The following is a 22,732-nucleotide window of genomic DNA, read 5'->3' on the forward strand; positions in this document are numbered from 1 at the left end:
AAACATTTAAACCCTGGGACCTGCAACAGCCAATCCTGTCCCTGTTCTAGCCATGTCTCCGTAATAGCCACAACATCGAAGTCTCAGGTACCAACCCACGCTGCAAGTTCACCTCCCTTATTTCGTATACTTCTTGCATTGAAGTATACACACTTCAAACCAGTTTCCTGTTTACAGGCACCCTCCTTTGAGATTGATGCCATGTTCCTAACCTCCCTACACTCCAGGCCCTGCACCCTGAAGCTACAATCTGGGTTTCCATGCCCCTGCAGAGTTAGTTTAAACCCCCCCCCAAGAGCACTAGCAAACCTCCCGCCAAGGATACTGGTGCCCCTCAGGTTCAGGTGTAGACCATCCTGTTTATAGAGGTCCCACCTTCCCCAGAAAGAACCCCAGTTATCCAAATACTGGAATCCCTCCCTCCTGCACCATCCCTGTAGCCATGCATTTAACTGTTCTCTCTCCTTCTTCCTCGACTCTCTATCACGTGGCACAGGTAACAAACCAGAGACAACAACTCTGTTCGTTCTAACTTTGAGCTTCCAACCTAGCTCCCTGAAAGCCTGCCTAACATCCTCAGCGCTCCTCCTACCTATGTCATTGGTGCCGATGTGGACCACGACTTCAGGCTGCTCCCCCTCCCCCTTAAGGACCCGGAAAACACGATCAGAGACATCATGTACTCTTGCACCTGGGAGGCAACATACCAAACGCGAGTCTCTCTTGTTCCCACAAAACCACCTATCTGTGCCCTCAACTATCGAGTCCCCAATTACTATTGCTCTGCTCTTCTCCACCCTTCCCTTCTGAGTAACGGGGACAGGCTCCGTGCCAGAGGCCTGAGTCCCGTTACTTACCCCTGGTAAGTCGTCCCCCCCCACAAGTATCCAAAACGGTATACTTGTTCTTGAGGGGAACGGCCGCAGGGGGTCCCTGCACTGGCTGCTTCCTCCCAGTCCCCCTCACTGTCACCCATCTGTCTGCAATCTTTGGAGTTACTACTTCCCTAAAGCTCCGATTTATGACCCCCTCTGCCTCCCCAATGATCCTAAGTTCATCCACTGATGAACTTGGTGTGCATGTCCACTGATCTCTGAAAGTAGCAAGGCAGGTAGACCAAGTGGTTAAGAAGGCATACGCGGCACCTTTATTTGCTGAGGCATGGAATGCAAGAGCAAGAATATTATGTTGGAATAATATGTAGAACACTGGTTGAGCTATAACTGAATGTTGTGTGCTGTTCTGGTCATCACACTGTCAGAAAGATGTGATTGCAGTAGAGAATATGCAAAGGGCATTTACCAAATGCTACAAAGCAGGAGGGTCTGAACTATAAGGAAAACCAAAAGGAACTGCATTTGCTGTCAATCAGAGACAAAAATAGAAGTTGCTGGAAAAGCTCGCAGGTCTGGCAGCATCTTTCAGGTCAAGTGACCCTCCTTCAGAATTTTCATTCTGTGGAAGGGTCACTCGACCCAAAACGCTAACTGATTTCTCTCCACAGATGTCAGACCTGCCGAGCTTTTCCAGCAATTTCTATTTTTGTCTGAACTGTCAGGAAAGATTGGAGAGGTTGGTGTTTTCCTTGAAGCAGCAAAGGTTGAGAGAGGACCTGATAAAAGTGTAATAAGATTGAGGTGCAGAAACCGGGTCAGAAGTCATACAACACCAGGTTGTCAGGTGAAGTGACGAAGGAGCAGTGCTCCAAAAGCTTGTGATTTAAGTAAACCTGTTGGACTGCAACCTGGTGTTGTGACTTCTGACGTCAGTTCATCACTGGCACCTCCACATCATACATATAGGGTGAAAAGGCAAGCATTTTTTCCAATTGATGGAGTGGTCAGTAACCAGGGGATAGAGATGTTAAGGTTGAGGAGATTAGAGGAGAATTATTTTCACACTCCGGTTGAATCAGAGAAACTCCGAACAATGACTCTTTATTTGGATATGCACTGTTGTTGCCATTGCCTTCAGGGTAATGGGGCAAAAGCTAGAAAATGGGATTAGTATCATTTTTTGTTGACTGACGTAGGCAAGATTGGTCAAACGACCTCCTACCATTCTGTAAATGCTTGAGTCAGTGGTTGACACTAAACCCACAGCAACATGTCTAACTTTTAACTGCCCTCTGGGCCATTAGAGATGGGACATAACTGCTGGCCTAGGCGGTACTGTCTACATCTCATGAATGAGTTTTAAAAAAAAAAATTATATTCTCTCTCTCTTTGGGTCTTCAAATTTGTAGAACGGTTTGCTTGTATTTATTTACATGTGATGCTCAGTGTTTAATGCAAAAACTTGCTGTGGCAAATCATTATTTTTTCATTTATTTTATTGTTATAACCTTTAATAGCATGCTGCACTGTGGACCTTAGCACCAACTGGTTTTTCAATAAATGTTAACTTGCAGTATGCATCTCATTAATGAGTCGGTCGTCTGATCAATATAATGCTCTTGTACCCATTCAAAAATGATGAGACCATAAATCTTTATAGTCTGATTCTTACAATGTAGGACAAGGTGCTTTTGAGATTTAAAGTAAACAAAACAGTTGCTGAAAATGTAAGACTGCTCCCATGAATCTGCTCATGAAAACTAATTAAGAATGAATGGCATGGGAGTGAAATAATATTCTTACCCAACACCAACTTGCATTTATATAAGGGATTTAAAAAAGTACCGAAAAGAACTGTTGATTTCTGAAGTCATGACATGAGATCTTACTACATGTTTGTGAATGGATTATGATATTACTAAGCAACTACAGTCGCTTGCATTTGCCAAGCTTTCTATCCTTCGTTAGCAATATGGCAGAACTAGGATGTCCAAAAATTATGTCTCGGTATTTCCCCCGCATTGTCTCCAACCCTCCAAAAGGTTCAGTTATAATGAAGTGCTCTATAAAATCAAGATATGTAAAATAGGGTGTCATTCTGAATTACTGTGTTCTTTTAGCAGCCCTTGCCCATTTTCACCTTTAGTGTGTGGGAGTCCCAGCCTCAGATACAGCATGAGATCCATCCTCAGATAATATGAAGTGGGCCGAGGGATTTTGATGGGCCCAATATGACGCATTACTACTTTATTCTAGGTAAAATGGATGATTTGAAGGCCAACTTGTTTTGAGTTCTGCCCGATGACAAGCTTGAGTGGCTTGTTTATATAAAGGTAGATTTATTTAATGAGGTAGAATGTGAAGACTTACACCTATAAACAATTACAAGAGCGTCTGTACCAATGATATGTAGACTATTATTCTCAGGAAAGTGTCAGGACTATCTAGTTTTATAAATAGTTATGCTTTAAACCATCTGTTTATTTTTTGAAAAATAGTATGTCTTAAAGATTACAAAATTAACATTTTACCTGGTTACAAGACCTGTGTGGTTTTGAGAGAGGAAGAGCCTAGCAACACAATCAAGTCAGACACACAGTCAGAGTCATCCAGGAAAAGAAAAGGAACAGTAAGCAGGGTTCATTCAGAAAGGAAAAGATCTGTAGTGTCGGAATGCTATTAATGTAGTCTGTAAAGCAGTCTGACTGGGATAAAAGTCCTGGCATGCCTAAGTGCAAGTGAGCAAAAGATCAGCAAGTCCCTCGCTGTTGAAACTAAACAGTGGAAGCTGAAGTGCTAAACTAATACGACTAGCCAGATAATGCTGGAAACAGTGTATGGAAAATCCATGTGTTTGTTCTGAAAGTACTTAGAAGTTACTAAGAAGAAAGCTGGTAGACACCAATTACAGCCTTGTCAACTGAACAAAAGAACTTGAAGATGGAGACAACTCGCTTTTATTGAAGTTTGTTTGTAAGGTTGTTGAAGTAAAACAATTGATTCATTATTTCTGATATTGTTACAACACTGTTTTCAAATAGTTCTTTTATAATGAAACTTTTTTTTCTTGTATATAACAAACTTTAATGAGCCTTTGTTAAAAGTACATTGGCAGTCCCTTGTGTATATGTTTAATGACCACTATAGTACTCAAATAGACCATAAATTTTATTTTGCTATCGAACCATAACATGTTTTGACTCTCTGATCATAAAAATACATACGTGCATCCATAAATATATATCGACGGAACAACCTCGATTATCCAAATGACTCGGGCGGGGAGTACTTTTTTCGGATAACTGCTTGTTCGGATTATTGATCAAGGTTCTCATGGTAGCGACAATAGCAGGAACAGGGTTCCCGTGGCGACCCTGTTCCTGTTCCTGCCGCCAGCCCAGGCTGCCTGCTCCCGCTGTGCTTTTATTTAAATTTAACAAAATTTTTACAGGAACAGATTATCTTGTGTGGATAATCTGAAATTTGGATAATTGATGTTCAGACAACTGAGATTGTTCTGTATATGTACACACGCATGCATACATTGAATATAATTCCATTGTAAGGTAGGAAATGGAAAATTGATACTGAAGAGTTATTGCTTTCCTGAGTTTGGGAAGGTGATGCAATATTTGGGTAGAATTGAACAGCTGTCCCCACCAGAAATGGGCTGGCAGGTGGTAGCAGGTGATGCCAAGTTGATGATACAATGCCCGTAGCTTACCAACCTCCCTTTTTGTACTTGTCGAATTGACTCGCTAGACTTTAGGCAGCCAGTCGGCCTTTTGAGCCAATTGAGGCTTCGAAATGACCAATTAATTGCCACTTGAGGAGCCTCCTCTTACCACAACAGAGAAGTGACCAAGACACAAGATGGTGCTGCCAGGTTTTACATGGTGGTCTTTTAAGCTGAGTGAGAGGATGGAGTGCGCCACACTTCCACCAGTGTGCTCCCCTTCTGGCTTCTCAATCCAGTTCTCTATCGCCCTGCACTGGGATACCCTAGCATGAAGACCTGGCAGGACCAAAGATCGCCAAGTATCTGATTAGCTGAAATGTCTCAGAGCAGCGATATCCTAGGTTAGAGCAGAATTTCACCCTGTTGCACATAATTTGATGGACTTCCAATCAGCTTGGGGTGACCCAGCCAAGCAGAAACATTTTTAGCTGGATGCCAGGGTCGATGCCTCAGCTTGTTCTGTTTGATGCTGATCTGCAAAAAAAACCTTTTGTTCTGCAGTGAAGACATCTACCATTGTGTTGCACATAAAAATTTAATCTCTCTCCTCTCCAGTGTGGTATGTGAAAATTGGCATTGATGCACAGATCCAGGTTATCTGATGTTAGCAATAAGTACAATGGCCTCTGTGGTCAAGGAGAAATATTGTTAATCCTACTTATTAAACTTTCAAGCATGCACAAGTGCTATGAGACTCTTTGCTACTAGACAAGGTCAGGTGCATGCTTCATACCTCCATCATTAAGAGCTGCATTTTGAAATCTCATAGTCTTTGGGAAATATGATTGTATCCCTGTCTGTAAAAACAGGAGAATTTCTGCATTTAATGCTAATTAAAATCAACTAACAACAATGACTGCAGGGAAAGATTTGCTTTCTATTAAACCTATCCTTCACATATGAAATTTGGAACATAATGTTTAGACACTTCCTCTCTGTGGGCCTGTCCATTTTATATTACAAGTTGTTTGTATAATGTCTGTTCCAGAATGCACACGTCAAAGGTTGAAGTCATGTGTCTATGGCATACCCAACCAATACACTAAAGTTGCAACTGCGTTTCTCTAAACGTACCCCTTCTGTGGGAAAAGAAAACTAAAACTTAGATACACTGCCATTTATAGTTGGGAAAAAATATCTACATAATTTCTAATCAACATGCATGGTCTCTCAGAAAATTCTATCATTTAACAGAACAGTGGGTTTACTCTGGTCAGTCCCACTTTCATCAGTCCCTGCCAATGTAGTCTCTAAATCATGCAGGTCTTCCACTGATGCATGAATACATTACTATTGATGTTTTGTCTGATGTTTATTCCCTGGGGCGTGTCATTGTGGTGGCAAGTATTATTGCCAAGTTAATTTGCTGTGATATATTTCTGTTGCTGGGGAGCAACGAATCTGTGATACTGGTGGCCATTCTGTGATCTCTGCAGGTGTCACATCTTTCTTTATTAGCTGCCTGAAGTCTAAACGTGCTCATTGAAAGTGTAAATACAGCGATCCATATGATTTGTTCACTTTATGTGACTGAAGTTTCTTTTGTTCATGATCCACCAATGACTTTGCAGTTTTATTATATTGAAGCTTGGCTTTCTGTCCTTTCACCTTGACCTTTTTGTTTTATACCTGTTACTATTTCTGACTTGAGTGTTCTCTTCATTAAGAGGAGTAGTTTGTACATAACATGATATTATTGAACTGGACTATGTTCAATGTCTTCAGTGGGAGTATTTCTTGATTCAGTGATTAGCTTGTACTTGGTTTGCGTAAGTTCTTTGTGATCACTCTGATTTTCACTGCTATCATAGCCTCCCCATTTGACTGGGGATGGTGTGGGGATAATGGTGGTGTTGAATTTCCCAATTCTTTATGAAATACAGTAGTTGAATTGAGGGTCATTGTCACACATCAAATTGTTTGGATTGCATTAATGTATGAAGTGTGCTTTCAGACCTTTACAATCCTACTGATGGTTGTTGACATCATCTGGCCCATCTCTGAGTAGTAGTTGGCAATGACCGAAGTGTTCAGTTTCTGAGAGAGTGAAGATATCTACTCCAAACTGCAACCATGATCTACTGGGCATGTCATGTGTCATAAGTGATTGTTTAGCTTGATATACTTCACACAATGTTCTGGATGGTGTGGTCCTTAAGCTCATCCCTCATTTGGCCAACAAAGGATTCATTTTGCCTCCCTATTGTTGTAAAACTAAAAAAAAAACGAGAATGCTAATAACCAAGAGATCATTTGATTTACTACCAAAATCAGTGTTAGTTGCAGTATTAGGGTGTGCAACTTCTTTTGTTTCTCTGTGACTGCAATTACTGTACTCCTCCACCAGAGGCACCTGCTGAGCACATCTATCTTGGGTCTTTAAATAAACTGAACCTACATCAGTCTGAGTGAGATTGACAACTTTGAGTTAGGAAACCACAAAAATCCACACACATTTTTATCTACGCCATTCTGATTCCATGTCACAAGTGATGTGCACTTTATAGTCACCACAGACTACATGTAAATGCACTCGGAGGAGATACAGGTTCCCTGACTATAGCAAGTCAACCAGTACATGTGAACATATTTCTCTGAACAAGTTCTGTCCTCCACCACGTTATCTGGAAGAGGCAGAAAGCCTGTAACAGAAAATTGGGGCTGAATAGAGAGTCTGTGTTTTAACAAAAAAAGTGCGAATAGATGATTGATTGTAAATTTTGACACATTCCTGCAGTTTGCAAGAGAGGTTAAAATGTCTAATTTTGACATGTTCAGCCAATCTTTAACTGTTCTCTCAAAGCATACAAATTAATGTAAGATTTAGGGGGTGATACCCTTGCCTGCGATTTTATTTTTCCATGGCAGTGCAGATTTGTACTAAATGGTCTTGTAGTTTGAAGGATATTTTAGATTAGATTCTAATTATTGTGTTTTTGTATTTCCCAAACACACAATTAATAATCTCATTGTGGGACCAATGAGGGTTCAAGTTATTTAAAAACCTTAAGATCGGTATGCTTAACAGATTTGCTGGGGGAGTTCTGTACTTGTAGTTACAGAAAATCAAAACTGCATTTCCTAACACTTACACTTGGCAACTATTACAGATTCTGGGAGTCAATCACCTGGTCTGCATCCTGATCACTGGAAGATTAGCATTCTTTATAAAGTTCTATCACAACAAGAATCAAAGCAGCTAAGTAAGAGAACAGTTTGTTCTATAGGAAGAAAAAAAGCATGAAAGAACCATTTTCAGAATAAAGTTGTAACATAAAGTATGCTGTTCACTGTGAATAATGAACCATTATTTCCAATTAAAAGTAATTGTAAGTGTCTACTGATTGAAAAAGATGAGGGCACAGAGTTTGAAATATGAGAGTAGGCAAAGACTGATTGTTTAGCAGGCTCCATTTCCAAAGAATACTTAGCCTTTAAAATACAACAGACAATGTGGCTCCTGTACGACATTCTGCATACCCAGAAGAGAATGCAGGACAAGTTCTCAACAGGAATAGAGATGATAACACTTGGTCAATTTGATCTCTCTTCTGAGGGATTATGGAGTCACAGAGATCTGCAGCAAGGAAACAGACCCTTCAGTTCAACTTGTCCATGCCGAAAAGATATTCTAAATTACTCTAGTCCCTTTTGCCAGCCTTTGGCCCATATCCCTCTAAACCCTCCTTATTCATATACCCATGCAGGTGCCTTTTAAATGTTGTAATTATACCAACCTCCACAACTACTTCTGGTGGCTCATTCCATATATGCACCACCCTCTGTGTGAAAAGATTACCCTCAGGTCTCTTTTATACCTTTCTCCTCTTTGCCTTAAACCTATGCCCTCCAGTTTTGGACTCTCCCACCCCAGGGAAAAGACCTTGTATCTTTACCCATGTCCTTCGTGATAAATTTGTATAATGTCACCCCTCAACCGCTGATACTCCAGGGAAAACAGCCCCAGCATATTCAGCCTCTCCTTATAGCTCAAACCCGCCAACCTTGACAACACCCTTGGAAATGTTTTCTGAATGCTTTCATAACATTTTTCATTAGGGAGACCAGAATGGGCGGCAGGGTGGCACAGTGGTTAGCACTGCTGCCTCACAGCGCCAGAGACCCGGGTTTAATTCCCGCCTCAGGCGACTGACTGTGTGGAGTTTGCACGTTCTCCCCGTGTCTGCGTGGGTTTCCTCCGGGTGCTCCAGTTTCCTCCCACAGTCACAAAGATGTGCAGGTCAGGTGAATTGGCCATGTTAAATTGCCCGTAGTGTTAGGTAAGGGGTAAATGTAGGGGTATGGGTGGGTTGCGCTTCGGTGGGCGGTGTGGACTTGTTGGGCCGAAGGGCCTGTTTCCACACTAAGTAATCTAATCTAATCTAATTGCACACACTATTCCAAAAATGGCCTATCCAATGTCCTGTATAGCTGCAATATGACCTCACTCCTATGCTCTATGCACTGACCAATAAAGGAAAGCATACCAAACGCCGCCTTCACTATCCTGTCTACCTGTGACTCTACTTTCAAGAAACTATGAATCTGCACTCCAAGATCATTTGGTCACCAACACTTCCCAGGACCGTACCATTAAGTGTATAGACCCTGCCTTATTTGCCTTTCCAAAATGCAGCACCTCATATTTATTAAACTTAACTCCATCTGCCAATCCTTGACCCATTGGCCCATCTGATCAAGGGCCCGTTGTATTCTGAGGTTACCTTCTTTGCTGTCCATTACAACGATTTTTACTATCATCTCCAAAACTTACTAACTATACTTCCTATATTTGCATTCATAACGTTTATATAAATGATAAAAAGCAGTGGACTCAGCACTAACCTTTGTGGCACATTACTGGTCAGAGGCCTCCAGTCCGCAAAGCAATCCTCCACCGCCACCCTCTGTCTTCTACCTTTGAGCCAGTTCTGTATCCAAATGGCTAGTTCTCCCTGTACTTCATGTGATCTAACCTTGCTAACCAGTCTACTGTGAGGAACCTTTTTAAATGCCTTACTGAAGTCCATATAGATCACATCCACCGCTCTGCCCTCATCAGTCCTTTCTGTTAGTTTTTCGAAAAACTCAATCAAGTTAGTGAGACATGATTTCCCATGCTCAACGTCATGTTTACTCTCCTTAGTCAATGTTTGCCTTTCTAAATGCATATAAATCTTTCTAAGTGCATCTGAGAATCCGCAGTTTTCCCACCACCGATGTCAGGCTCACCAGTTTATAGCTCCTTGGCTTTTCCTTATTACCCTTCTTAAGTGGTTGCACCATGTCAGCCAATCTCCAGTCTTCCGGTACATCACCTGCGGCTATCGATGATACAAATATCTCAGCAAGGGATCCAGCAATCACTTCCCACAAAGTTCTGGGATGCACCTGATCAGGTCCTAGGAATTTATCCCCTTTAATGCATTTTAAGATGTCCAGCACCACCACCTTTGTACTACAGAAACTTTTCAAGGTATTGCTATTTATTCCCCCAAGTTCTCTTGTTCCATATCCTTCTCCACAGTAAATACGGATGCAAAATGCTCATTTAGTATCTCACCCATCTCCAGCGGTTCAACACACAGGGCTCCTTAGTGACCAGCCTATTCTCTCCCTTTTCTGTAGTTACTTTTTGGTCCTTAATGTGTTTGTAGAATCCCTTTGTATTCTCCTTAGCCCTGTTTGCCAAAGCTGTCTCATGTCTCCTTTTTGCACTTCTGATTTCCCTCCTGAGTATACTCCTACTGCCTTTATACTCTTCTCAGGATTCATTTGATCCCTGCTGTTCGTAGCTGACATATGCTTCCTCCTTTTTCATGATCAGAACCAAAATTTCTCTAGATGTCCAGCATTCCCCCCACTTGCCAGTGTTACCCTTCACCATTACAGGAGCATATTGTCTCTGGACACTCTCATTTGTGAAGTCTTCCCATTTTCCTGCTGTTAAAGTGGCATTTCTCATTTCTCATGTCTTTTTTTTGCTCTAATTGGCCCCAGATTTGATCTCTATCTGATGTTTTTAGCCTTGTGGATCAGCATAATGCTCCAACCGTTATGGTCCTTTGTTCGACATTAATTACATCTTAGTTTTATTCCTATTTAACCTAAATTGGAAGATGAATATTTCAATATAGGAATTGAATTGAAAGGTAAATTGAAGGGAAACAGAATTCCCATCAAAGCCATTTTTAGTGATTTCCAGTTTATTTCTGCCTCAATTAGACTAATGAAGTATTTAATCTTTTTCCCAGAGTCATGTGCATTTGGACTGATATGACCTTTTGTGGCAAACAGATTCTTAATGTGTTCCTCATGATGGACGTTTAAAGATATCAAATGTCTTCTGTTGCATCCAATGGTGGTACTAAATTTAGAATCACAAGATAAAGTAACCAAGTACAGTGAACAAAATATTATCAAGTTTTACTTTTGTTTAAACTCTATTTTATAATGATTTAAGTTCATCTATTATGTTCTGTTGCCTAAGGACCAGCCTTTTTGATCTGTCAGCATCTGAGGCCGTTAACACATTTAATGAAATGGCTCATAACTACCAGCCTGTGCTTGTTTGTTCTGTGTTTTCACACAAGCCTTCATAAGCTTGACTCACTAATTGGTCATGAGGGAATGGTTAACACAGGCTGTCATCATTGTATGCACTATAATATTGGTCCTGGCAAAAAACCAAGGGCTATTTTGAACAAGACAATTTGAAGAAGCCAAAGTGGTTTGTGTTGTACAGCTGGAAACTGTTGATAGTACCAGGATTAGGAGACAATGGGGACTGCAAATGAGAAGGGTTATGCCCGATATGTTGACTCTCCTGCTCCTCAGATACTGCTTGCTCTGCTGTATCTTTTCCAGCGCCATGTTTCTTCAGGATTGCATCTCTGTCGACAAACTAGTTTTGATGCATCATGTAAATGGTTTCACCTAAGTTCAAATGATAGGAGTGAAAGTTATTCAGAGCAAGGTTCCAATTCCTCCCCCCCCCAATTAAAATCAAGTGCTAGAGAATAGGCACTTCAGTTAATGAACTATTTTGTAACTCTTCTTTCCAAAACATTGCACTTTGAAGTTGTCCTGTTCTGCCAATGGCCCTAAGTTCAAGTTTGTTTTCAGCAATTTGACTGTGAAATGCAAACTGCATGACAAAACTGAAGTAGCAAATATCTGCTATGAATTAGTTGTGGATTGGAGCAAGCATTATGCTTCAGCATGTGAAAGGAGGCGTGAAAAATCTGGAACGTGTGGAGCACCCTATTTTCCAGTTCCAGAGATGCCAGTCCTGGTGAATGGATGCTTTAACTTATAAATTCATAATTTCATCCAGATGATGATAAAGCTCCAAGGTATTGACTAGTTTTCCCAGGAACTAAACTTACAGTAGTAGCTGTAATTGTCAACAATTGCACATATATATTGATAGCCATTACGACTAATAAATGCACATATGTTTGACATTCAGATCCAAGATGGCAGTGGAATAGGACTCCTCAGCTGAAGCTCACCTGCTCTTAGTTCCTTTTTTTTTCTTCTTTTTTCTCTTTTTTTTTCCTCCTTCTCAGTGATGTCCTGAACTCCCGGCCTCAGTGTGGATTTGGACTGTTGGCCTCATTGTCACCCTGGCATGGCATTCTCTCAACCTGGCATGGTCTCAATGTGGACATTTGGCTTTGAGAGCGGTCTCCCTGCCGGGGGGTGAAGCCTGCTGTGGTCTGGAGCCGAGGTTAGCTGCTGGTGTGGACTGGGTTAGAAGGACTATTGTCTTAATTTTTAAAAAAAAATTCTAATTCATTCCTGCGATCTATAATGCTAGATTTTTTTATTTCTTTATTTTTCTAATTTTTTTCTCTAAACATTTGAAGAATCTGTACCTAGGTAACTTGTAGCTAAGATGATGCTGTAAGTAGCAACTTGTAAATTTTTCACTGTACTCATTTGAGTACATGTGTCACTGAAGCTGATTTTAAGGCATTTACTGTACAATATGTTGGAGGATTCACTGTGTCATAGGTTTTAAGCTTGAAAGGAGTAGCTGGCTCGACCATTCCTAATTCAGAAATATTTATTCCAGTATCTCAGGTTTTATATCTTTGTCCCTCTGTGGCTACCTTAGAACTCATATGTTTCAAAGACTTTGTTCAATCAGTTGGACTTAGTTAGATTTAGAAGCTACCTCCCATTGAGTTGACTCACTCTCAGATTTTCCAGAGCTTGAGGATCTGCTTTTTCAAGATTAGAGCTCAAAGTAGTGGACATATGGTGTCCTCTTGTTGGTGAAAGCACTGTTTCAATGGCATCCATTTTACTCAATAAATATTCTTGACAGAAATTCATTTAAAAACAGGAGACGTTAAGTAAATTGTATTGAATTTTGTTGAAAAGAGTGGCACATAGTCCAGGCTTTGGCAACCTTTGAAGGATTTATTCAATGCTTTACTCTAATATACACTGAACAGGCGAAGTGTACTGCAGAAGCATGAAATACTTTGTTCATTGCGGCCATTGAAGGCTGACAGTACAGAGGGTGTTATGCTGTCAAAAGCAATGACAAATTAAACTGAAATGTTAAATCACAGATCTGTTTGTCTGTTTTTGCATAAGTTCAAGATCTTTGGGATAAGGGAATTTTCCCTGGAATGTTGGAAAGGCGTATTTGGTATTCTATTACCTGATATTCAGCTCATTATTGTTTATGGTACTTTGGCACATTTCCCTAGATGACAGAAGTTGCCATGTATCAAAGAGAGTGTCTCTGTTTGAAGTCCTTTGATAAGTTCTGATCTAAAAAAACATTATGTAAACATAAGCATTATTATTACACACCACGGTTATTCAGATTGCTATCCTGAACTCATTTTCAACAATGTTGTCCTCCATGTCACATTTAGACGCTCTAAGCCTTCAGCAAATAATGAAAGCTTAATTACTTAATTCAAAAATTATTTTGTGTGCTTGGTCTACTCCTGACACATAGCTGTCAGTCTCTTGCACAATGTTGCCGTTTTCTTGTCTGTGCACATTGCTGTTATGATTTTCAGAAATTGTATTGCTCCCTCAATTGCAAATATGAACACTTTTCACCCTCCCTGGGTGACATCATGTATTGCGTGGAGCTGCATGAATCTCTGCCACTGGTTAGATTACAATGGAGGGGATGCCAAGTGCAGAAGTCCTCTGCAACACCAAAATCTGCTTGGATCCTACTAACCGTTGATATGTGGAAACTAAGTACCTCAGACAAAAGGAGAATTGAGACTGATTGTGCCACCTACCAATGCCTTTTGTTCCACAGGATTCCTAAGTCCTTGCTTTTGCTCAAAATACCCCCTTATTCCCATAGTCTTCCAGCTTTTAAAATTCCCCATGACAATCCCTGGTCACTAACCCAAGATACACTTCTGCCAAAGTGTGCTGGTGGTGAAGATAGTGAATGCTTGTGGTGCTGAATGGTGTGTAGAATTATGAAGATTATTTGATAGTGTTAATTGTTAGTGGTATTGGAGCTGCACTCACCCAGGCAAATGAAATATATTTCATCAGACTGTTGACATCCTTGTTATTGCGTTTGACTCTGACGTCAAGTTTTAACCACATATCCGTGCTATGATTGGGAATGCCTATTTCCATGTGCACAACATCTGGGCCTGCCATAGTCCACTAACAAAAACCCCCAACCATACCTTTCCTAACCTTTGGTTTGTTCCTTTTACTCTTGTTCAGTCTCCCACATCCTACTTTTTATAAACTTGAAGTAATCAAAATCTGCTGTCCCTTTGCTAACTCTCTCACCAAGTCCCATTCACTCATCATCTCTGTAACCGTTGCCTTAAACTACACCATGTTTTTAAAATAGTTCTCCTGGTTTTCAAATCACCCCTGACCATGCCCATCAAGTCTATAAAATCCTCCCATATCCTGCTGAGACAATTGCATTTCTCTACTTTTGAATTCTTGAAGATTTTTTCCACTATTAGTGGTTATGACTTTGGGGCTTTCCCTCCTTTCACCTCTCCACCTCTTTTTCCTATTAAGAGCGGATTTAAACTCCATCTCTTCGATGAAGCATTTAGTCATTGGCTTTGATAACTTGTATGTTGAATGTGTCAAATTGTGCTTCAAAATGCTCCTATTGTGATATTGTTTGATTAGAAATTAATTGATCGGCCTTCTCTTTTACTTTCTGATTCTCTCAGATTTTGTTGCTTTTCTCCCTGGGAAAAGGGTGTGGAGTGGAATTTGCCAGCTGATTAACACACAGTTTTCATCCATTGAATGTTCCTTCTGTGACCAACGAGTTCCTGAGAAGGACATGAACCCAGAGCCTTCCAGCTCAGAAGCAGACTGGCTAACAATCCAATCTCCCCCATCTCTCTGGCTTCTGCATTTTAGATTTTTGCTTTGTGCTCCGTGCAGCACTCAATTTCTAGGAGAGGAACAAATGTGCGTCTTGCAACTGGTGCGACAAGACTGAAGGATTTTCTGGTTCTTGTCGTTTGATACAAGACAAACGTTGATGGAACTTTTTATTAATTCACTCAGAATGTGGGCATTGCTAGCAAAGTCAAAACTTTTGCCTATTCCAAATGATCTTTAAGAAAGTGGTTAGATACGTTGTTGAACTGCTACTGTCCATGTGGTGGAGGTCGACTCATTTTGTTATGAGGGAGGAAGTTCCAGGATTTTGACCCAGTGACTATAAAAGATTGGCAATGTCGTCCCATGTCAAGTTGGTGTGTAACTTGGAGGAATTGTGGTGGTTCCGTACATCTACTTTCCTTGGCTGCTAGGTGTAGATGCTGTAGGGTTACAATGTGCTATTGAAGGAGCCTTCGTAAGTTATGCTGGAAAAGCAGAAGAATCAATGTTTTGAGCATAAGCCCTTCATAAAGAATGAGGCTTGTGGGCCATGGGGGCTGAGAGATAAATGGGATCTGGGCCTCCTCCTGGAGAAAGAATGCCTCATCTTCCACCTTGGGACCCTCCAACCACATTGGATCAATGTGGATTTCACCAGTTTCCTCCACCTTCCCCCCCCCCCCCCAAACTCCCCCAGCCTCACCCCCTTCCCATTTTTCTGTCAGGCACTTTGGCTCACAAGCCTCATTCCTGATGTAGGGTTAATGCTCAAAATGTTGATTTGCCTGCTCCTCGGATGCTGACCTGACCAGCTGTGTCTTTCCAGCACTACACACTCAACTCTGATCTCCAGCACCCGCGGTCCTCACTTTCCCCTTCATGAGTTATTGCAGTGTCTCTTATCGATGACAGACTGCCAAAGTGTGCCAGTGGTGAAGGTAATGTTTATGGTGCTGAATTATGTGCAAATTATGAAGATCACTAATTATCTTTAGTGGTATTGGACCTGCATTCATCCAGGTAAATTGGAGTATGATGAAATATTCTCTGTCTTGTGACGTGCAATTGGTGGATACTGTTCAGACGGGAGATGTGTAATTGCTACTTGTGAAAGCAGTGGAAGAGAAAATACACTCTTGTTCTATGTAAAGACATAGGATTTGAGGGCAATGGTTGACTGTTTGGTCCTTCAGACCTGCTGAAGCTTTCTGTAAATTTATAGTTGATCATGTTGTGGTCTCGACTGTACCCTCTTTTCTCTTGTGACCCCTTTGACTTTCTGGTCTATCAAACTTTTACCTAAGTTGGCCTGGAATATACACAGTGACAAGCCCTCTGATGCTGTTCAGGGAAAGAATTCAACAGACTAATGACCCTTGGAAACAAAGTTGATTTGTTGCCTTAAAAGGGTGACCTCTCTTATCTGTTTCCCCACATTTTCATCTTACACTCGCAGAGGAAGAATCTTCCTTTTAGCCATCTTACCAAGTAACCTCAGGATCTTACACATTTCTATAAGGTGACCTCTCATTCTTTTAAATAAGCCCAATTTGCTCAAACTGTTTGAGTTGAGTGAACCTCTCTGAACTGCTTCAAATACAATTGTATCTTTTTTTTCAAATAATGAGCCAAAAAATGAATACAGTTTTCCAGGTGTAGTCTCACCTAAGTCCTGCGTAGCGTCATTGAAACTTGTTACTTTTGTATTTTGTTCTGATGGCAGTAAAAGCTAGCATTCAATTACTTTCCTATTCACTTGCTGTACCTGCGCATTAATATTTTGTGATCAATGCTCTGAGTCATCTCAATCCCTTTGTACCACCAGGTTCTGCAATCTTTCTTCATTTAAATGATATGCAGTAATGCCCTTTTAGTCTTCCTGCTAAAATAGACAGGTCATATCTTCCCACATGAAACTCCATCTGTTATTTATTTTCTCTTTCTTTCTATATTCCATTGTCTTTACCACATCATCTATCTTGATGTCTTTGACAAATATAGCTATCAAACATTTGGTCCCGAGTCATTCGTATAACCTAAGTCCCAGAATTTATCCCTGTGGCACTTTAGTTCTCTGTTTGAATTTTTCTTTTTCTGAATTAGTTCACAATTAAAAAAATAAACCATATACCAGCAGTAAACAGAACCTAAGAGCTAAAAAGCAAAGTTAAAATTCTTCATATCAATCAAGAAAAAACTACTGGGGGGAGCTCAAGGCAATAAAACCCGATAAAATCTATTCTTAAGGAAATCTTAACAATGCACTTTGATTTGCTCTAAGTATAGGATGCTTTTCAATGTGCCTGTTTTAAGGGGAGATCCTGTTTGACAAATTTTTGTCTTTTCAGAATGTAACTAGCATGGTCAATAAAGGAGAGCCTATTGATGCACTATATCTGATTTTCAAAAGGTGCATGTTATGCACTACTGGAGAAGCACACTGAAAATCCCACTGTACCAGAAATGCCACAAAAGCTAAAAGAATTTTGAGAAATGTGCAGATTTCTCCAAATTATCTGACTTGCATACCCAGGATGACTGAAAGTGTGGGTTAGGTTCCTAGACTTAAACAAGAATACTTATGTATGTAAAGTAAACAGACTTTAGCTACAGTTAAACAATTGGCATATACTTCTGCTAGTTGAAAGTTTAATAATCCTTATAAACTCCCCTTTAGGTGTGCACATGTTCACACATAGACTCTCAAACGAAAAAGAGGGGAGGAAAAAGCACCGGTGCTTTGGCTGGACGGAAAAACTTGAAAAGCAGTTCAGTGATCCCATTCTACAGGATCTGCTGAGATGTTTCTTGTGCTGATCAGAATACAGCACCTTGGTCGTCCTCCTCTGGATGCTTTCACAAGAGGCACTGGGTGACTAGTTCACATTGTAAAAGTATCTGATTTATTAGTTAAAAGTCACAGTTTACAGGAACTGCTGAAGGGAAAATAAACTTGTTTTCTTCAGGCTTTTACTGCAGAGAACAGAGAGAGGTCCTGAGCTGGTGGAGGTCTGATGACGACGATTTTTTTTGTTCTTAGTTACAAGCTGTTCAGCTACCTCACCCTTCCCCTGCACCCGCCACAAACACCTTCCCTCTATCACATTCATTCTCACTCATGCTCAAATCCTCCCATGATTCACACTCTCCATTCTCTCTCATTCCCACCCGCCTTCCCTCCCAGCTTTGCTCGCTCACTCCTTCTCCCACCCTCTCTCACTCCCTCAAACCCTTCCACTAAATACTCAATTCCTTTCCTTTCCTTCCCATTTCTCTTCCTCACCCACAGTCCACTCCTCACAGTCTCTCCCTCTTCCTGCCATTCAGCATCAGCCCCCTTCCTCTCCTACTCCCTCCCATGATTGTCCCTTCTCCCCTGAGCAGCTCCCACTTTTTTCCCCTTGCCTCCCTCTCGGCATTCCCTCCACATCTCTTTTTAGCGCTCTGCCCCTCTCTCTTTCCCTACTTTTCCCACCACCCAACCTCCATCACCAACCACCATCTCCCTCTTTCTTCCATTCCTTTGGCTGAGAGTGCCACGCTCCACCATTTTGACTGCCACTTTGCATGGTCTGGCACTTGTGAAAGGAGAAGGAAGCCTAGTCTGCCCCTCACCTGCTCCCTAACGTAGGCTGTTTTCTCCTCCATCCTGGCTAGCAGTTTGATTGTCTCTCCTCTATATCCATTTAGTATATATCCCTTCATTGTGGTTTGTCCCCTTCACAGTTCACCCTGAATACTCAAGCTGAATGAAGTGACTCACATTGACACAGTTTAACTGGATTTGTAATGAGGGATTGGTTTACTGCTGCAAGGTTCCTCAATCAATGACAAGCCCAGGAGAGAGCCCCTTCCATTTCTCCCCTGTGTGAATTTGGAGTTTGGGCCCTGGTCTGGATTGAACCTTGTTAGTTTGCAGTGTCATCTGCAGGATTCCTGGTAGATGTGCCTGATTTAGCTGGTGGTTTCAAAAAAAAAACTGAGGTGGGGAGTGTACTGAAACCTGCTGCTCACCAGAATTTCAACTTTAGAACTATCTTGCTGTTAGGCTCTTTTCCTGAGGTTTCGCTCATGAGATGCTATTTGCATGCACCAACTTCTGCAAACAGTTAAAGTTTATTAAAGGCTGTAACAAGCCACTCTTCGCAGGCATGCGAAGTCGAGTCAAAAGAGGTCCCTAACAAAAGAAACACATCAATTTGATATAGGTCAGTTGGTAATGTTTGCACATCCCCCTGCCACCTTCTCTACGCGCCGCCACCACCACCCCCCAACTGAACCACATTACCCCAGGTACAATGGTAGGATGAGGTCATCCTCGGAGATAATGTAAATCCCCTAATTCTGGGGAATCGTTATGCAAACAGTTTCCTGACTCTGTGATACCCCAAGACAATGTAAGTGTGATATGTCCTCGCTTCAGGGGATGATCACGCAAACGAACTTGATTGGCTGGGGGATGGCTATGAAACTATTTCTGACTGGAAGAGACTGAATGAGAGATTAATTTGATAATAGCAGTTGAATAGTAGTAAATGGCTGCCCAAGTAGATTACAATGGAGTCATCTGGATTCCTGCATGCTGTCTGTGAGACAGAATGTTCAACTTCTTGGAGAAAGACAGTACACTTTACCCCTTTAACATTACATTAATGTCTAGAGAGATAGTAAAATTTAATCTTTTAACATTATATTGCCCTCAAAGTCCCATCTCGGACTGTTGTAAAGGTGTATATTTAAAATAAAACACTTTTTATTCTTCTCTTGAATCTGGATACTACAGGCTACCCTTTCCTTCTGTTAGTAACATTTCTGAATGATCTTGGGCTGCCTTTGGCTGTAGCAATTGAGTGTTCTGGATATAGTGAGAGATGGGAACATTTTAATATAGCTCCAAAATTAGTACAATGTACATGATGGGTTGCATAGAATAATGTTCCTGTTGTTGCAAGGCATTGTACTATTCAGCTTCCATTATCAAATTCCAAGGGAGGCACATTAATACATGCTCTGCCTACAAAGCAACAATTACTGCACTTCATTGTCATTCGATATATGAATAAGCATTGAAGGCATTTCTCATGTGATAAGTCAAGTGTTTCAATCTTGAATAAAAGCTGCACTTTAAAGCTTCAGAAGTATAAAATGCTTTACATTATGTTTTCTATTATCACTTCTGTGGGGATGTGTGCTGGCTGAATCTAGATAAATCGGCTGTTCAGGTTGTTTAATTTGAGAGACATCCTTTGCATCTTTTCATTGTGCAGGAAGACTGTAATTGGGAGCCTCAGTGAGCTGAGAAACAGTTCTTTCATTTTGAGAATATAGATATGAACTGAATGCAAGTTGCGAGGATAAATATATCCTCTCTGTCTGCTTCTGACTGCAGTTCATTTGGGCAGGCTGTATAACAATCCTTAGGCGAAAGTGAGGACTGCAAGATGCTGGAGATTAGAGTCGAGACTTGTACTGGAAAAGCACAAGTCAGGCAGTATCTGAGGAGCAGGAAAATTGACATTTTGAGCAAAAGCCCTTCAGGAATTCATGATGAAGGGCTTTTGCCCGAAACATCAATTTATCCTGCTCCTCGGATGCTGCCTGACCTGCTGTGCTTTTCTAGCACCACACTCTCGACTGTATATAAATTCTTTTTGGGGGTAAACATTTTCCACTCTGTTCCAGTTGCTTCTGAATGGCATGGAGATTTAAAGCATTCTTAGTATTTAATTTGATTCTTTTAGATGACCTTACTGGAGTGATGCTCCAAAAATATTGTTTTGGTCTGTAGGAAGGAGACAGAAGGGGAAAATTCACAAGCTACTTCATCTAACAAGGGTGTTCATGGCAATGGTGGGACTGTGAAAGCTCATGGTCAAGGTAATGTGACAGTGAGTGAGAAAATATTCCATTCTCTCGCAATGCGCTGATCGAGCTCAACACTATGGGCCAATTAAGCAGCTGAATGTCTCTTACATAACAAATTGATTTAGAAACAAACATGACTGCCATTCTAACTGCATGTTGACATTGAATTTTAACTATATAGGAGGGTAATGTCTGTGATCATGAGTTGATAGCATTGAGAAGAGCCTAGAATACTAATTCTCAAAAGTAAAATACAGCTCATGCTAGCAATCGTGAAACAAAAGGTCTGAAAACAATTGATCAGAAAGAGTATATATGATGGAGAAATCAATCAATAGATTGAGTCAAAAGTAACCAAACCTGCTGAGACGAATGAGATCAATATTTTTTGTAATCCTTTTACTGCGAACCATCCTTTAGAGGGTGATATTAGGCTGAGTGCAATGTAGGACTAGGTATACATTATTCTTTTAGCCTGTTTCTCAACTTAACATTCCACTGAGTGTCAGTTCAGGAGCATCAGTGAGTGGTCTTCCCTTGTTCTTCAGTGGGCTGGGAATTTTGTTTTTAAAGCATTTGTGCACATGCAGAACTGACACTATCCATTCATTGGAAGTGCACAGCTGTCAAATCTTAGTGTGACAAAGAAAGAAGTTGGTCAGTGCATTAAACAAGAGATAATTTAGACAGAAACAAGAGTACCCGAAATTAAGATCTGCGTAAGCATATGAATGGTAATTGAAGAAATCAGACAATGATATGGAAAAATAAACTTTAACTTATAGTTATTATTGAAGTTAACTGTTAACTGTTTTTGGGCTCAGATTAGTTTACTCAGTTCCAGTGATAGGTATGCATGGTGTAACTTGTTACTGACGGATAAAGACCAAGAGCAGGATTTTTGTGGGCCATTGGAAGAGAGTGGGCATCTCGTTTCATGCCATTCAGCGAGCCCCATACCATCCAGCCCTGGAGCTATTTTGTTAAAGACTAAATTAAATGCAGAAAGCCTACCTTCCCAACAACCCTTTAAGCTTTTACCAAGATTTAACAAAGTCTTTTCTTTGGTTGGCTCCACAATGTAACGTTCTCAGAAACACTCTTGAATGCATTCTATGAATGTGTCTTCCAAATTACTTTTGCTGATTGAATTTGTCCTGTATACATGTAGATGAGAGTCATACAGTTATTGCACTGCCTTGTTAAATGCTAATCTTATTTTTGGACTAATACTCTATGCAACTGATAGCTTCTGATAGTGCTTTATAGGTCTCCTATCATCAGTATTTTCTCATCCTTTTTATTCTTGAGAGAATGAAGTAATTCTAATTGTTATTCTAATTGCTGCTTTGCCAAGTCATTAGCTTTCCTTTATACTTTTCTAAAATCATCCCTTATTATCCGGGCCACTTCCTCCTCTTCTCTCTGTCATTTTGCACTATCAAAAAATATTTAGTTTTCAACCTGGATCACTGCTACATCTCTGTAAAATCCATTCAATTATGTTTATTTTTGTCTATCAGTTAATGAAGGCTTTGTGCATTCAGGCAGGGACTTTAGTTTTTTATTTTTACTATTATTCCCTGATTTGACTGTCTTCGCTGGACTATTAACTCTGTGACTACATTCTTTGGATTTTACGATTTTGTTAACGCTTGTAACACGAGCACTGAGACTGGAATTTTACTGAGAACAGGTATCAGAAGATTTACTTACAGAGCAACTAAACACATTGCAACTCTATCACAGGCATTGGTGTAGCCTAGGCTTGAGCTGCTTGACTAATTGACTTTCCCAATTGAGTGGAAGTCTAGCAGTAACCATTCAAGTTGCAGCTGATGCCTTTATACAAGAATATCACGTAGCAAGATGCGACATGTCACTGATTAATCCCTAAAAGTACATGCTTGCCTGACCATAGATGTAA

At 40.7% G+C, this 22,732-nt stretch overlaps 1 protein-coding gene across 7 annotated transcripts in view; it reads left to right on the top strand.

Annotated features, from left to right (window-relative positions):
* The window catches only part of LOC122559107 (metabotropic glutamate receptor 7-like), a 736,921-nt gene that overhangs the window by 185,949 nt on the left and 528,240 nt on the right, over positions 1–22,732 (top strand). The window contains exon 1 of one of the 7 annotated variants that reach the window (XM_043708415.1): positions 10,041–10,051. The exons of the other annotated variants lie outside the window; for them this stretch is intronic. The gene's annotated coding sequence lies outside the window, so the exon portion shown is untranslated. Of the gene's footprint in view, positions 1–10,040; positions 10,052–22,732 lie in introns of those variants that run through there. 7 annotated transcript variants of the gene reach the window in all.

This window comes from Chiloscyllium plagiosum, chromosome 18 (assembly GCF_004010195.1).
Source record: "Chiloscyllium plagiosum isolate BGI_BamShark_2017 chromosome 18, ASM401019v2, whole genome shotgun sequence".
Classification (NCBI taxonomy): domain Eukaryota; kingdom Metazoa; phylum Chordata; class Chondrichthyes; order Orectolobiformes; family Hemiscylliidae; genus Chiloscyllium; species Chiloscyllium plagiosum.